A 16545-nucleotide genomic window follows, 5' to 3' on the forward strand; every position below is an offset into this window, starting at 1 on the left:
TTGGGGGGTTTAATTTTTTGAGTTCCAAGTATATTTTAGATATGAGACCCTTGCCCGTTGTATGGCTAGTAAAGATCTTCTCCCAATCCGTGGGCTTTCCTTTCCTTTTCTTCTCCTCCCCTTCTTTCTCCTTGCCTCTTGTTCCTTTCTCTCATCCCTTCTCCTCCCTCTCTCCTTCTTTCTGCTCTTCCTCTTCCTCTCCCCTTTCATCTTTCTTTCTCTCCCTCTCTTTTCCTTTCTCTTCTTTTTTCTTTGTTCTGGGGATTGGATCTAGGCTCTCTGGCTTCACTCTTTGCAAATATTGATTTAAACCTAAAACAACTGCAGATAGATCCTGTGATGGTCTCTGTACTACAGAGGAGAAAATTTTGGCACAGAAAGGCTAATCCTTGTGTGCAATCACTAACTAGTAATGTTCACCATTGCATTTTGACTCCTTGGACCAGGCTTGTGCTTAATAAGTGTCTGTGAAGCTGGATTGAATAAGTGACCCACGTATACTGACTCAGGTTCACAAGGTCTCTGTTTTCAGGGTGACAACAGTGGGCAGGGTGAGAATCAGAGTTGTCTGAGTCCTGTGCTTTCTAGGCTCAGTGAGAGGCAGGTTTGTGGAGGACTCCTTACCTGCCCTCCAGGGAAGGGGAAAGCCTTGCCTTTGGGTCTTATTCTATCTAGCAGGTACAATCAATCCATTCACTTCTTGGTGGAATTCACCCCCCCCCCCACTCCCGCCCACAAGAGTGGGATATCACTTATAAAAGTGATAAACAAGCCCATCTCCTCTCTAGAGCATGTGTGACATTCCTGATCAAACTGCTCTGTTGCTACATGCTAGGGAGTCAGGGTGGTTTCTGTCTTGGCAGAGATGCTAGGTACTTTTTCTTTATCTCTTTTAATCTTTTGGAAATGTGGATAAACAACCAGGAAAACATTACCTTAGTCCATTTTCGCCAAGTTTTAGGTTAACCACTACCACCACCACCACCACCACCACCACCAAACGAATGTTCCTCAGGTCCGTGTGTGCTGGCAGCTGCCTTGCTCACAGCCACCTGAAGCTCTGGGAACACCAACATGAACTCCCAGTGTGCCATTGTTTTCTAGCAAAATAACCTGGTGGTTTGCAAGGGAAATTTCTTGTGTGACCCTTCTGTAGGCCTGAAGTCTGAGATCAAACTATGGGTCTGCCCATGCCCCTTCCAATGTTTTTAAGGGGGATTCCTTTCTCGGCTCTTGTGGCTCCGGGTGTCCTGACCATCCTCGGTGTCCTTCACTTGTACATTGCTCACTCTGGTCACACAATTATCTTCTGGCTATTTATATTTATGCCATCTTCCCTCTATGCCTGTCCCTTTGTTCACTTTATTTTTTGTTTAAGCACACCAGTCACAGTGGATTGGGACTCACCCTCATGACCTTGTGCTAACTCAATTACCCGTGGACAGGTCCTGTTTCTATAAATAAGATCATAATTCCAGGACTTGGCAGTTGGCATGTCAACACATCTTTCTCAGGAAGATACATTATTTCTTCATTTGACAGGTTACTTAATGTTCTCATGCTTCAGTTTCTTTATGGAGGCTCCTGTAAGACATTGTGGGTTGTAAACAGGGCTCTGACATGGGCATCCCTTGAGACCAGTATCACACTCTGGACTGGCCCCATGTAGCCAACTGAACTCATAGGAACAGGAGCCTCGTTTGGAAAGTGAGTTTTCAATCTGTTGCTGTTGCTTTCCCCCAAGAATTTCCAGTCAGCAAACTCAAACTCAGGGGAGTAGTGATGGCCTCTTCCCTTAGCCTTGAACATGAGTGAAATCCTACCACCCTTGCTTCCTCTGTTGCAAATGGAGTATTTGCCCTGGGGTGGCTCCAAGGTCCCTTCCTACACTGTCACATATGATCTATAGATCTACAGGTCCCAAAACAAAGCACACACTGTTTGGACTAAGAGCTTCCAAGCCTAGCTTACTTAGATAGTCAAACCCAGCTTAGGGGACAAGATAGTAAAACAACAACAGCAACCTAAAAAGCTTGGGCAGCTCCTCAGGGCTTGTTAGAGAGGACTTGGCCAGCTTCTTTTGCATTTGGGCTCTGAAGAGCCAAGAAAGAGCCTGGAGAGCTCCACAGGGTTCTAAGATTCCTCAGGGAAATAAGAGTGGGGGGCCAGATGAATCTTGGAGAGTCCAGAAGCTTCTCTCTGCCCCTAAGTCAGAGCTGAAACAAAGATAGGAGTGAAAGTCTAGATTCCTCTGGGGTCAGGCCTCAGAGGGCAAGTCTAAAACGTATGTCTGCTGGTGTGCCATCCTAGCATAACCGGTTTTAAGGCCTTTGTCAATGAGAGAGTGGCTAGTGTGACTGTGCAGTCACTGTCTCTCCTGATGGGCCATAGAAGGATGGCTTCTTTGGAGTACTGAGGTAGGGCCTCTCTCTTCCCCAGTCAGAAGCTAGAAGGGAAGACATGAACCCATGCCTTCAGGTAAAAGACCATTTACTGCCTGCTGTGGACTGAATATTTACACCCTGCTTCCTACCCAAATTCATACTCAGAAATCCTAATCCCTAAAGCAATAGTTTTAAGAAGTAAGGTCTTGGGAGGTGGTTACATCAGGGGAGTAGAACCCCAATGAATGGGATCTGTGTCCTAATGAAAGAAACTCTGTATAATGCTCTAGTTGGAGAGGAGGGATAGGTTCAGGTATTCTGCTGTACCATAGGATTTCATATATATGTTTATGTATGTGTATGTGTGTAGTATATATATATATATTCATCAATAAGGTATTAAATATATTCACCATAAGATACAAGTTTAATTGCCCTAATCTGACCATTGTATAATATATACATGAATTAAATGTTATATTGTATCCTACAAATATATACAATTATTATGTACTAATCAATAATATTAATAATTAATTTTTATTTATTTATTTTTTTTGTCGGTCGTGGGGCTTGAACTCTGGGCCTGGGCGCTGTCCCTCAGCTCTTCAGCTCAAAGCGAGCGCTCTACCACTTGAGCTACAGCGCCACTTCCAGTCTTCTGGTGGTTTATTGGAGATAGGAGTCTCACGGTCTCTCCTGCCCAGGCTGGCTTTGAAACGCGATCCTCAGATCTCAGTCTCCTGAGTAGCTAGGATTACAGGCGTGAGCCACCAGCGCCCGGCTTAATAATTAATTTTTTGATGGCACTGGCGTTTGATCTCAGAACCACTCATTCGCTAGGCTGGATCTCTACTACTTAAGCAACACTACTGTTTTTTTTTTTTTTGCCAGTTACTTTAGAGAGAGTCTTTCTGCCTTGTCATTCAGGCTGTCTTCAAATTTGATCCTCTGGATCTAAGCCTCCTGAGTAGCTAAAATTACAGGCATCAACCAGTAACATCTGGCTAGAATGTTAATTTTTTTTTTTTAAGTATTTGAAGTCTTTCAAGTACATTCTGGCAGTGGAGCCAGTGTTTTAACAGACATACCTGGAACAAATAGTTATGATTTGTTATCAACACAGGATCACTGTTTTTCTTAAAATGAGATATGCACCCTCTTTCTTTCTTTCTTTCTTTCTTTCTTTCTTTCTTTCTTTCTTTCTTTCTTTCTTTCTTTCTTTCTTTCTTTCTATCTTTCTTTCTTTCTCTCTCTCTCTCTCTCTCCCTCCCTCCCTCCCTCCCCCCTCTCTCTCTTTCTTTATTTCGAACCCTTTTTCATATAGATAGAGTCAGAACAAATAGCACCTGTTCCAAAAATACCAGCATTATCAGTGTCCTTATTTTTACTTCATTCCTATGGTTGCATCAAGGATCAGAAAACCCAGGGACACAAAGGAGAACCAGATCATGCCAACTACTCAGCTCAAATCCAGTGAGAAGTGACAGTTGAATGGCTCTATCTCCTGGAGGGGAATTGTCCAGAACAGGGGACCTGCTTGAATCCACCTCACAGGTTATAATGGTGTTTATTTGTTGCCATCGTTACTATTGCCCTTTTCTTCCACTGGATTGTGAACTGGAGAGCCTAGAACAGCATTGAGCTAATAGGAAATGCTAAGAGAACAGAGAATCTTAGTAAAAACAAACGAATGAATGAATGAGTGAATGAATGAATAAGGATGTTAATCTACACCCTGGTCTCCTGTGAGCTTCCCTGGAGGGAATGACAATTGAGGCTCCTGTGAACCCTTTTGTATGAATTGTGACTCATCTTTGGAATTTCTTTTCTTTTTTCCTTTTCCTTTTTTTGCACTCTCTTGCTCCCCCCACCTTCTGCGAAAGCCAAAGACACAGAAAATGGAGGAAGTTAGTAGTTCAATTTCTCAGTCCCGGGAGGCAGCATTTTTGACCCACCTGGGGGAACTTTGGCAACAATGACTCATCCAGCCACCGCACCCTATCCTGTGCTCCTCATTGGTGTTTAGATGGAGAAGTTGGGAAAAGCTTCCTGGTAGAGACTGAATTAGTCTGTTTTATGCTACCACAGCAAAATATCTGAACCTTGGTATTTTGGTAAGGAACAGAGATTTATTTTTGACTCATGGTTCTGGAGGCAGGAAAATCCAAGAGAAGAGGCTGGGCCTGGAATCTGGTGAGGGCCTTGTGCTGCACTGGACCATGCTGAGGGGTATCCTGTGGGGAGACAAAGCATGTGTGCCCTCTCAAATCTCACTTACTCTTCTTAGAATGCCACTAATGCCATCATGGGGCTCCACTCTGACGAACTCCTTTAATCCTAATTGCTTCATAAATGCCCCACCTCTAAATACCATTCACACAGAACTGTGGGGATTAAGTTTCCAACCTGTGAGCTCTTGGGATGCACATGTACAAACCATAGCAAATGCCTCACAGACGTTCTAAAGAGCATCAGAAGATGGGGAAACAGAGTAGTCAAATGGAGGACTGAAGCCTACCTGTGCGTACCAGTGGATTTAGAGATAACACAATGTAGTCTAGGCAGTGAAAGAACTTGGGGACTGGAGCAAGGAATGGTGTCACCTGGGGAGGGGCCTGAGCAGGGCAAAGGGGGGCTCTGGGATGTGCGCCCAGCTAATCCCTGCTTCTTTCTGAACTATGACTCTTGTGGCTTCTCTGTTGACTATCTTTGTTGACTTTCTCTGTTGACTTTTTTGTTGACTTTCAGGGTTAGGCTGGAAGCAGATGGAGAAGGGCAAAGAGAAGCTACTCACAAAGAAGGTTCTTCTGGACATAGTAAGCAAAGCAGGGTATGAGGCCTGTGATTGGCAGTGGGAAACATTTCAGCAGTCTCTGGGGTTGTGGGGGGGCGGTGCCCAGTAATCTGGTACTTGGTCCTGGGGTAATTTGGGGAGGTGGATGGCGAATATGGGAGCCTCAGAGTACAGGTTGTTGGGATGCAGGTTTTGGGTTGGTGCTTTGAGAAGTGAACAGTCTATGAGCAATCTGTTTGCTCTGTCTCTAGTAACTGGCTAATGGGGTAGTGAGGGCAGTCTTCTAGGGTCTGCAAGGTCTTACAGAACAGAATACTGAAAATAAAAGACGTGATCGATTTAGGCTAGTGTACAGAGATGTTGAACTGTGGGGTCTGAGCAGCGTGGACATGGAAATGCTGTACCCTATGGACCCATTTTGAAGTCTGTCTTCAGAACTGTCTGGTCTTCTCTTTGCTGGGCTCTGGGTCTTCAGGGATGGGTGCAACACCAAGGTTTTTGATTTTTAATTACTTTTCTCAGCACATAGGAGATTAGAATCTAGCCTAAGCTCCTGCAGCTATCTTTTTTTCTCTAAACTTGGCTGATCTTTCTGGATTTTGTCAGAGAAGGGGAGCTGACCACCTCTTCCTTTTTCTCTCTGAGGTATCTCTTTGTCATGATGTGCGTGGACTGGCTGAAGGTTTTTGGTTTTGATTTTGTGCTGAGATTGGGGCTTGAAGTCAGTGCCTTGAAGTCATTAGCTTTTCGCTCAATGCTGAAACTCTACCACTTGAGCTACAGCTTTATTTAGTTCAACTTCTTCATTTTTTTTTTTTTTTGGTACTTCATTGGAGATAAGAGTCTCATGGACTTTTCTATCCAGGCTGACTGGGAACCTTGATCCTCACATCCCTGAGTAGCTAAGATTACAGATGTGAGCTGCTGGCTCTAGTTTGAGTCATATATGTGGGCTGGCTTCTGCAGCATGCCTCCTTGGGCAAACACAGCAGCCTGGGCAGTGTGGGGTGAAATGGGCCCTGTGAAAGATGGTACACTAGGCTGTGACAGGATGCCAGAGGAGCCTGGATTCCATTTGTGGCCAATTTCATTCTAGCTGCCAAAGTTTGCTGAGTCCATGTACCAAACATGCTTGTGAGGGCCTGCCCTGGTGAATATTTTGAAGATGATGAATCCAAGTCAGGGCCCTCAAGGAAGTCTGCACGTGGGACATTTGGGCTTGCATGTTAGGGCACACAGGTGGGGTATCTAGGCATTTGTTATTTTATATAATGCCAGGTTGGTTGAGAACATACCAGGATTCCTGGGCCTAAAGGTGACACATCTTCATCATCTTTCCAGAACTTGGCTACAAAGGCCAAGTTGTCCAAGTCATAAGACACAGGGTCCTGACTTTGAGATTCATGTCTAAATGAGTTATGCATATGAGGTTTGCTGTGTCCAAAGCATTTGCTTTCTAAATTTAAACTTTTAAAGCAAGGTCTGGTCAGGTGTGAGGGTGCATGTCTGTAATACCAGCAGTAAGGAGGCAAAGGCCGGAGGATTATCAGATCAAGGCTTAGTCTACATGGCTTTAACCCAAACAAAACAAATAAAACCCAAGCAGACAAAAACAATAGAAACAATCAAAAAAAGAAGGCCAGATGCCCATATTCCTGTTTGTTATGAATCTTAAATTTTGGTGTTTTTTTGGGGAGTGGCTAATACTGGCACTTAAACTAGGGGTCTGGTGTTATTGCTTAACTTTTTGCTCAAGGGTAGAACTCTGCCACTTGAGCCATACCTTCATTTCTGGCTTTTTGATGGTTAGTTGAAGAGTCGTTGTGATTTTCCTGTTTGGGCTGACTTCAAACTGTAATCCTCAGGTCTCAGCCTCCTGAGTCGCTAGGATTACAGTTGTGAGCCACTGGCACCCAGTCTTTAATTGTTATTTAATTGAGAGTTTCAGAATTGCAGTGGATAGAGTCTTTTTTCTTACCTGCTAGAGATCCTGTGTGTGTGTATGTGGACTGTTCAGTAGTTGGGTCAGGAGGGTGGGTGTGACTCTGAGGGAGCTAGAATGAAGAGTTCTAATCTAGGAAAAAGGAACCAAGCTCACATCTCATGTACGCATGTTTGCATACATGTGAACACACATGATACATCCTCCACAAAGGTTTGCTAGGATAGAGACCTCCTTGAAAAATTTCTTGTACCAACTTCATTATGAGTCTGAAATTACTTCAACTAATCCATAATCATTACTTCTAATGGAAGCCAAAGGGAGCCAATGGGGATTGATTAGCATATTGGCAGGTTGGTGGGTGGTGAGGAGGCTGAGAAGAGGGAAGGGCAATGGAAGATGGACTGTGGGAGGGGGGAGGAGATGGCAAAGGGTAGATAGCTGAAGGTTGGTTCTGGTATTAGATACTGATTCGTTCTCGTGGTTGCTGTCTGATGGACTTGGCATTATCTCTTCCTGCTGATCGGGTTAGGAGTTAAGGTAGCATCAGATCTGCTAACAAAGAGTCCTGTAGGTGGCAGGCTTCACAGAAGTTATGGCTCCCAGATTGGACCTTGCTTTAACATGAGAAGAATCAGACCAAATATTAGGTATTGTGGTGGCATATCTCCACGTGTCACAGTTCTAGATGCCTGACAATTGCCCAAAGGACCTTCTTGATTAAGTGTGGGAGAGTATCAGAGGCTGCGGATGCAGGGAGACCATGCACTCATCATGGTGGTGGCGGGGTGGGAAGGGGATGTGGGGAACACACTTGGGCTGGTTCTCACCAGCCCGTGGAAGAGCAGTTGCAGAGTCACTGTGTTGCTCATTCATGCTGGATGAATATCCACTTTCCATCATGAGCAGATCTTCCCCTTTCTGGTTCTAGAGAGAGGAAGATTTTCACTTCCCCCTCCAGGTCAAAGAGTGTGGGTCCACTTCAGTGAATGGCTTTGTCAATGCCCTCTGAGGTCAGCTTATAGGGGTTTCCTACTAGAAAGGTCCAGCAGCTGAGGGGCCAGGCCCAGAAACAGAGGTTTCCGTTCCATGTGTTAGTTACTAAATCAAAATAGAGTCTCTTTTGCCAAACCATAACAACAAAAATATTAGCCACTAAAGCAGGGAGGTGAAGAAGAAGGGGATCTCATGCATGTCTGGTATGAGAAATATCACAAAGACCCTTCCAGAACCAGAGCTTTGTACAACAGCCACACACACAGCCACACACAGCCACACACACACACACACACACACACACACACTTCTGAAAGACAACTGCCACTTCCTGTTTGATCTCTGACCAAAGCCTCCTGGTTACTGGTCCTTGGAGCCAAGGATTATTTGAGAACAACTATATAATCCTTCTAATTTTTCCCCATGTAACAACTTCTCCTGGCCAAACTTTGCCAAATAGATACATCATTTATTATGGCTTTGTGAGGTCTATTCACAAATAATTCACTAGCTTCTGACGACTGCAAAGGAGACACAGGAACTCAGGTCACAGAAGATGGAGTCCATCCGAAGACTCCAGAGTGCTATAGAAACAAGGAAGGTTTGGTTAAGCATGTAGAAGAATACACAGGGGTATGGATTGCTGGGTTTTTGCCTTGGTGTCTGGGAGGGACACTAAGCATTGAAATAGGACAGGTTTCTAGATGCCCTGTCCATCAGTGCTCAGAATCTTGTGGAGGGAGAGGGGGTGGCATTCATTAGTGTTACAACCTTTTCTAATATCTGTCCTGGAAACACGAGGTAGAGAGAAGGAAACAAATGAAAAGAAATCTTTGCACTTATGGCAAGGAGAAGAATGGAACCAAAAGATGTTTACATCCTAATCCCTACAAGCTGGGAACTCACTACCCAGTATGGCCTAAGGGACTTTGCAGATGGGACTAAGCTAGTGATTTCCAGTAGAGGAGATTATCCTGGATTGTCTGAGAGGACCCTAAACATAATCCCTAGGGTCCTTGTAAAAGAAAGGCAAGAAGGTCTGAGGAGGAAGAAGGGGATGCCACAGGCAGGAATAAGAAAACCTCCAGGACTCTCCCCTTGGAGGAACACAGCATTGCCCACAACCTGATTTCAGTCCTCTGAGACTCTGCTTAGACTGCCAATGCCCATGACTGAGAGACATACACACAATAACAGGAAGCCAGACCAGAGCCGTTGCTTCCTCCTTCTCTTTCAACAGGTGAAGAGCTGGAGCCCACTGCACTCACTGTCGTTACTTTCAGTTTATTAATTTCTAAGTTACTGTCTATAGGGAATGGCTTTTCTCATGTCTCTGGATAAGATCTAGAGGGTTTTTAAAATTTTGTTTTATTTTGGTGTGTGTGTTTGTGTGTGTGTGTGATATTGCACAATTGACCAGTGTACTCCCTAGAATTCTCAATTCTATGAGATCTTATTGTACAATTTATCCTAGGGGGTCAGTGGCTAGTTTTGTATGAAAATGATGGAATTCTGATCTGATAAGCATAAGTGAATTGTGAGGATAATGTCAGAGTATTTGGATGTGAAGCTGTTCCTTAACATGATGTAGTGGCTGACGTACTCTTCTTTCTCATCTTCCTCCTCCTCCCTGTGGCCTGCACATTGCAAGAAAACAGAAGGTGAGGGTTGGGGGGATCACAGAATTTTCAGAGGATGCTACTAATCTCCAATCCAGACTTTGGGAAGGCTCCCTTTGGTCTAAAAATGAAGAATCATTGAGTCAGTTCTTGCAAGGGTATCCTGGGTGACGTTTACCTCAAACCTCAGAGGATTTCAAGATGCTGTAGTACGTGCACTTCCTATCAGCTGGTGGAGAAGCTGAGCTGCACGTGTTGCTGATGGTGGTATCATGAGTGGAGGGTGAAGGGATACAAGGAAAGCAGCCATTGTCCCATGGGTGCTATAGCAGCCTTGGGATTTAATCTTGGGAGACTGTTTTGAATGTTAACTCTTCTTCCTCCTCCTCCTCTTCCTCCTCCTCCTCCTCTTCCTCCCCTTCCTCCTCCTCCTCTTCCTCCTCTTCCTCCTCTTCCTTTCTTTTTTGTGTCTATACTGGGGCTTGAACTCAGGACCTGGATTTTGTCCCCTAGTTTCTTTTGCTTGAAGCTACCACTTGAGCCACACCTACATTTCCATTTTTTCCCTTTTTTTGAATAGTTTATTAGAGATGAAAATTTCATGGATTTTCTACCTGGGCTATTTTTGTGAACTATGGTCTCAAGATCTTAGCCTCCTGAAATATGATTATAGGCACAAGCCTCCAGCACCAAGCTGTGGGTCTTGAACACTGGGCCTGAGTGCTTCAGCTCAAAGTTAGCACTCTACCACTTGAGCCACAGCACCACTTCCAGTTTTCTAGTTGTTAATTGGAGATAAGAGTATCATGGATGTTCCTTCCAGGCCTGGCTTTGAACCATAATCCTTAAATCTCAGCTGTCTGAGTAGATAGAATTGTAGGCGTGAGCCACCAGTGCCTGGCCCAGTGAGTGTTAATCCTTGAAAGGACTATTTTGCAATCCTTGTGGCTATATTATCAACTTTTTCCAAGGGCAAAAAGGTTATGTATTTCTTTTTATAAAGTTCACAAGAACAACAGTATACTTCAGCATGGTCAAAGGCAGCCTTTCCATCATGGCTCTCAACAGTTGTATGATGACTGTGTTATTTAGTAAATAGACTCTTCAAGCCAGGCAGGCCAATTGAGAGTGACAGGTTTGGTTCATTTAAAAGGAGACTCAGTTATTGCATGTTCACTTATTCTGTGAGGATAATGGTATCTAGGGATATTCCTAGTAGTATAAATTCTCACCACTGGATTGACCTCAAATTTACAGCACCCTCTTCCAACTTACCATGCCAAAATTATGGAACAAAACCAGGTAATACCTCCATCCCCTTATAGGTCTTTGGGAAAAGAATAGACATGAGTATAACTAACCTTGCCCAACAAGCTCCACTTTGGAGAAGTCCTAAATTCTATAAGTTCACCACCCATCATGGAGCTAAGTATGACTTTAAATGGGCTCTGCTCACTCACGTGTGGGCCCTCAATGCCGAAACTCAGTTTTCTTTTAAAACTAGAGCATGGGCCAGATGTTGGTGGTTCACAACTGTAATCCTAGCTACCCAGGAGGCTAAAATATGAACAATCTAGGCAGCAAAGTCTGTGAGACTCTTATCTCCAATGAACCAAGAAAAAGCTAGAAGTGAGGGTGTGGTTCAAGTGGTAACTCTCTAGCCTTGACCAGAAAAAGCTAAGGGAGCGCACCCTGACTCTGAGTTCAAGCCTCAGTACAGGCACAAAACATAGACACAGACAGACAGATACACATGCACATAAAGCCTAAACAAATAACGAGCAAGCAAACAAATAAAAACCCCCAAACAAACAAAACAAAACAAAACAAAAAACAGTTGGAGGATGAATTTGATTTTCTCTAAATTTCCATCTAATATTTATTCAATCTGAATTTTGACTTCCAAAATGTAGTCGCAAAAGGGTAGAGCTGATGGCCCTTTGAGATTTTTGTTCTGGGTATGGATTTCCTAAGCTTTCTCTAGAAAGTTTTCTGGATCTACTTATTGACCTGTAAGAATAGAAAGATCTGGGGCTGGGAATGTGTCTTAGTGGTAGAGTGCTTGCCTAGCATACATGCAGTCCTGGGTTCAGTTCCTCAGTACAACATACAGAAAATCCAGAAGTGGTGCTGTGGCTCAAGTGGTAGAGTGCTAACCTTGAGCAAAAGAAGTTCAGGGAAAGTGCCCAGACCTTGAGTTCAAGCTCTAGGACTAGCAAAAGAGAAAAAGAATAGAAAGATCTGCATAAACCAGAAAGTGTCATCAAAGTTAATAACATGGATTTGAAATTACACTTTGAAAAATGTTCTTTTTTACCCACCAATTGAGGCTCTTCAAGTCACATCTGCTTAAACTATGTGACACTGCCCAACGTATAAACAGGGGACTCTGGGGACTCTGAACACCGGAAGGTCTCAGCCCTTGAGTTTAGGCCCTCCCACTTGGCTTCCTGTTGATAGCAAGAGGGCTCTGAGCCATCATGTTTGTCTTTGAAGTCTTGTATTGGGTGATGAGTGAAGATTTAAGTTCCTGAGTGGGATTGATTGGTCTTGAAGGACAGGACTGAAGTTGGCCCTGTGCTTGGTGTGAGCTTCCAGGGGTGGTGGGGGTCCCTGAGAGCACACTTTCAGGGCAGCTGCAGGTCAGAATCATCCTGCTGCGGCCCTGTTGTCTCTCTGATTTCAGGAAGGTGCCTTGTGTGGGAGATAAGCATCAACAGCACCTTTGGGCCTGTGAGAGTTGGTTGTTAGACATTGGTTTTATGCACATGTATGATTTAGTGCCAAGTTTCTACTGTCAGAACAGCAACTACGTAGACAAATTCCACAAGCTGGGAGAAATCACTAGGAAATTGACCCCTTCCATCACCTAACAATGAAATATCATCTAAGAGGAAGGAAACGCTCCTAAAAAGAAACCCATAAAGCTTTTCCTTTCTGAGCTCTCAGACCTCAGACTAGGGGGTAGGCCTGGAGACCATCTGTCACAGTCATTAAAGACCCTGTGTTCTCTTTAATGGAGTCTTGGTTAGGTTGCTAACCAGCATCCAACCAATCAACAACATCACTCTCAAACCACCTCTCAGCTGGAAATGTGTAATTTCCAGCGAGTCACTAAAAAAATAGGGAAACTTACGCAGAGTTTCCTTGGCCACTTCCCCATCTGGTGATCACGTACATAAATACCACCAAAGGCTGGGGTGCTCCCCTATGCGGAGAAAAAGGTGTGTCCATGCCACTCCGTTGGAGTGAGTGACATAGCCTGGTTAGGAAATCCCGGCACATAAGAGGGTATATAAATCCCAGCAGGGACCGCTGAGCCTCCACTGAAGGTGAAAGTCTGGCCTGGCAGCTTTCCCCAGGCAAGAAGCAACAAGGTTCAAGAATGCAGAGCTGCAGGTAAGAGAGGGAGAAGAGAGGAAAGAGAGGAAAAGAGAGGAGGAGAGGAGAGAGAGAGAGAGAAAGAGAGGGGAAGAGAGAGAGAGAGAGAAAGGAATCAGAATATCTGACAGAACAAGGTACAAGAATGCAGAGCTGCAGGTAAGAGAGGGAGAGGAGAGAGAGAGAGAGAGAGAGAGAGAGAGAGAGAGAGAGGAATCAGAACATCTTTGTCCACTACCCAGGTGACTTTCTTCATTTCTCAGGACCCCAGATGTGTCTCATCTGGGAGACCTAACTCATCAATGACCTTGTTATGATCTGACCTTAAGTATCACTAGACTTTTCTGAGCTTCTTTGTCCCCCAAAGGGGCTAGATCAGAGGGCTTCAGTGACAGATGAAAATGTGCAATCCAACTTGAGGAGATGGATGGGTGTCCACCTCATTCGTCCACCTCCAAGATAGAGGCTTTCCTCCTTGGAAGGCTCTGGGGATGTTACCAAGGTGAAATGTTTGTATTTTGCAAGGACCTCACCCTGTTCTAACAGCTGAGCCCTCAGCCCTGACTGAGCAGCGTGCTCATGGTTGTCTAGGAGAGAAGCATTGTGTACAATATTGTCCATGTATGTGTCCTTGAGCGTAAGTAGCCCAGGTTCAAAGTTCAGTGTTGCTTCTTTCAGGTTGGGTGAGGTTGCACAATTTGTGAGCAACTCTTGGTGCTCACTTCCCCCATCTGCTCATCACAGCCAATGAACCCTAATAACGGAAGGTACTTAGGGTCTTGGGTGGTGCAAAGAGGGACTTTGTCCACATTTGCTCTTATGCATTGAAGTCCCCTCTCTTTGTTTTAGAGGCTTGCACTCTGAAGCTCCAGCCCCTCTCTACTCCTAGCCTCCAGGTCAGCCTCCCTACATGGTGTGAGCTTGGTCAAAACTCTTCCTCTTCCAGTTTCACTTCTTCCTCAGTTTCAGTAAACTGAGGCAGGGGAGTGGACTGCCCTTCCCTTTCCCTCCCAGGACTCCCTATCTGTGGCAGGATGATGCTGGAATCTTTCTCTCTATGTTCCTTTTCACCTCCCACCAAACTCACCCTTCTCCTGGCTCATTTCCTCCAGCTCTGCCTTCCCACGAAGTCTCTGGTGGACATGCTTCCCCCCAGCTCAGAGCAGTGCCCCAGCATGCAAAGCACAGAAAGGAACACCTTTCATAATTGTCATACAAAGCCTGGTGATTTGGAGGCAAGAAGGAGGGATAGTTGAAGGCTGAGTGATGAGGATAATCTCTGTCCTATGTGTTGCAGTTGTCCTGGAGCCCCCTTCCTGGCCCTGCCAGCACAACTTCCTCTCAGCATCCCCACTCCCAACATTTGACAACTAAAGCCAAGTGATCCCAAATACACACAGAACCCAATCACTCCTTCCATGCCCCAGAATAGAGTCAGTCTTCAGGGTCAGCTAACAGCTGAAGTAGTCCAAGTGATGCAGGTTCATGGTACCTTCTAATGTTACTGTCATCCACTGTACTTGTGGGGACACTTCAAGACAGTAAGGGTGGTCACAGGTCCTTAAATTTAAGTCTGCAGCAGAATCTCCTGGCAGGTTGATTACAGTGCAGAATGAGTCTGGTGTAGTGTCATATTTGGGTGTCTTGAGATCAGGAAGATCATGGCTTGAGATCAGTCTAAGCAAAAAGGGTGACCTCAACACATAGCTGTGTGCAGTGGCATGTGCCTGTCATCCTAGTTATGTGGGAAGCTCAGGCCAGGAGAAGGCGAGGCTAGGCAGAAAAGTCTGTGAGATTCTGCCTCAATGGAAAGAAATTGTGTGTAGTGGCATGTGCCTGATATCTTAGCTAAGGTGAGACATAAAAAAAATAGGAGGATCAGTTCTGGCATGAGCCTGGGCAGGAAGGAAGACCACATCTCAGAAACAACCAGCACACAAAAGGGCTACAGATGTAGCTCTGTGGTATGGTAGAGTACCTGCCTAGTAAGCATGAGGGGTTAAGTTCAAACCCTAGCAACTAACCTCCAACTCTCCCAAGAGAATTGACTGCTGGGCCCACACTGATTTTTTTCTGATTCAGTAGAAATGGGCAGGGTACAGGGACTCACATCTCTAGAAGGTTCTCAGGTTATGTTGGAGATGCTGGTGCAGAGACCACATTTTGAGAATCACTTCCTTTGGAGGTGAGAGGAGATTTGGTCTATGGGGGAGTTATTGGGAAAATAGGTTCTTTTGAGATTCAGTGCTTCTTGTATTCTCTGAGAGGCTTGTCAATATGCACATGGTTCTTATTTCTTAGGTCAACAGCAGAGTCTGGGAACCTGCATTTTGCACCATCTTTGTTCATTTTGCTGATCCACAGACCATACTTTGAACAGGGCTTTAGAAAATTTATGATGAGGTCTTATTTGAGAGCAAGGAACAAGGTAATATAAAGCTTTGGGTGGATGGTACATTGCTACAGCTAAGATTCATCAGAATGTTTCCTTAAATGAGTGTGACAGGCAGAATCCTAGTATGACTTCCACTGATTCATCCTGTTGTATAATCCTTTCCCCTTGAATGAAGTAGGGATGTGTGACTATTTTCATGAAGTAAAAGTTCCTCTGCTTTTAGTACCACCCTTTACCTTAAAACCTTTTGTCTCTTGACTTTCAGGTTTTAAACCTAGAAAAACTGGGCCCACCTACCTGCTTCCTCTTGGAGCTTCTGCTGTCCGTTCACGCTGACCTCTAAAGCCCTCCCCCACTTTTTTCTACTTCTCTTTCCTACTAGGAAAGAATTTCTTCCAGGTCCTACCCACTTCCTTCCCTCCTTTGTGAGCAGGACTCTGTGCTTCCCCTTTTCTGAGGCCTTTGTAGCAGAACATTCTGGAAGAATGTTGCAAGAAGAGAAATACACTGAGAGGCAATGACAATATTACTACTATGCAGGTCCCATACTAGAGAACGAGGATTTTGAACAAAATTTGAAGTGTTCTTTGTGATTCAATGATGCCAGCTATTAATTCCTTCAGGTATTTGGCATGATAGTTTTTAGAGGCCCTTTTGGAGGCAGGCCACAGAAACACAGGCAAATACTTGTGTCTGCTTTTCAAGGTGTCAGATAGTTGTAGTCTTTGGTTCTTGCATATGTCTAAATCATTATCCTGTCTCCTTTGTTTCTGAGCATCAGCTACCATTGGTCTTGGTGTGTGCTTTCTTCTATCAGCCCTCTATTTTTCTAATTTGCTACATCTAATTTCTTTTTTCCTCCCTCCCTCTCTTCCCTCCCTCCTTCCCTCCCTCTCTCCCTCCTTCCCTCCTTCCTTCCTTCCCTCCTTCCCTTCCCTTCCCTTCCCTTCCTTTCCCTTCCCTCCCTCCCTCCCTCCCTCCCTTCCTTCCTTCCTTCCTTCCTCCCTCCCTCCCTCCCTCCCTCCCTTCCT

General features: G+C 44.8%; 1 protein-coding gene across 2 annotated transcripts in view; it reads left to right on the forward strand.

Annotated features, from left to right (window-relative positions):
• The first annotated feature begins 12985 nt into the window (after positions 1 to 12985).
• The window catches only part of Il1r2 (interleukin 1 receptor, type II), a 43030-nt gene continuing 39470 nt past the window's right edge, over positions 12986 to 16545 (forward strand). Inside the window, exon 1 of one of the 2 annotated variants that reach the window (XM_013019762.1) lies at positions 12986 to 13137. The gene's annotated coding sequence lies outside the window, so the exon portion shown is untranslated. Of the gene's footprint in view, positions 13138 to 13259; positions 13279 to 16545 lie in introns of those variants that run through there. The other variant, XM_013019763.1, reaches the window with a different exon arrangement.

Source organism: Dipodomys ordii, unplaced genomic scaffold (genome assembly GCF_000151885.1).
Source record: "Dipodomys ordii isolate 6190 unplaced genomic scaffold, Dord_2.0 Scaffold47, whole genome shotgun sequence".
Classification (NCBI taxonomy): domain Eukaryota; kingdom Metazoa; phylum Chordata; class Mammalia; order Rodentia; family Heteromyidae; genus Dipodomys; species Dipodomys ordii.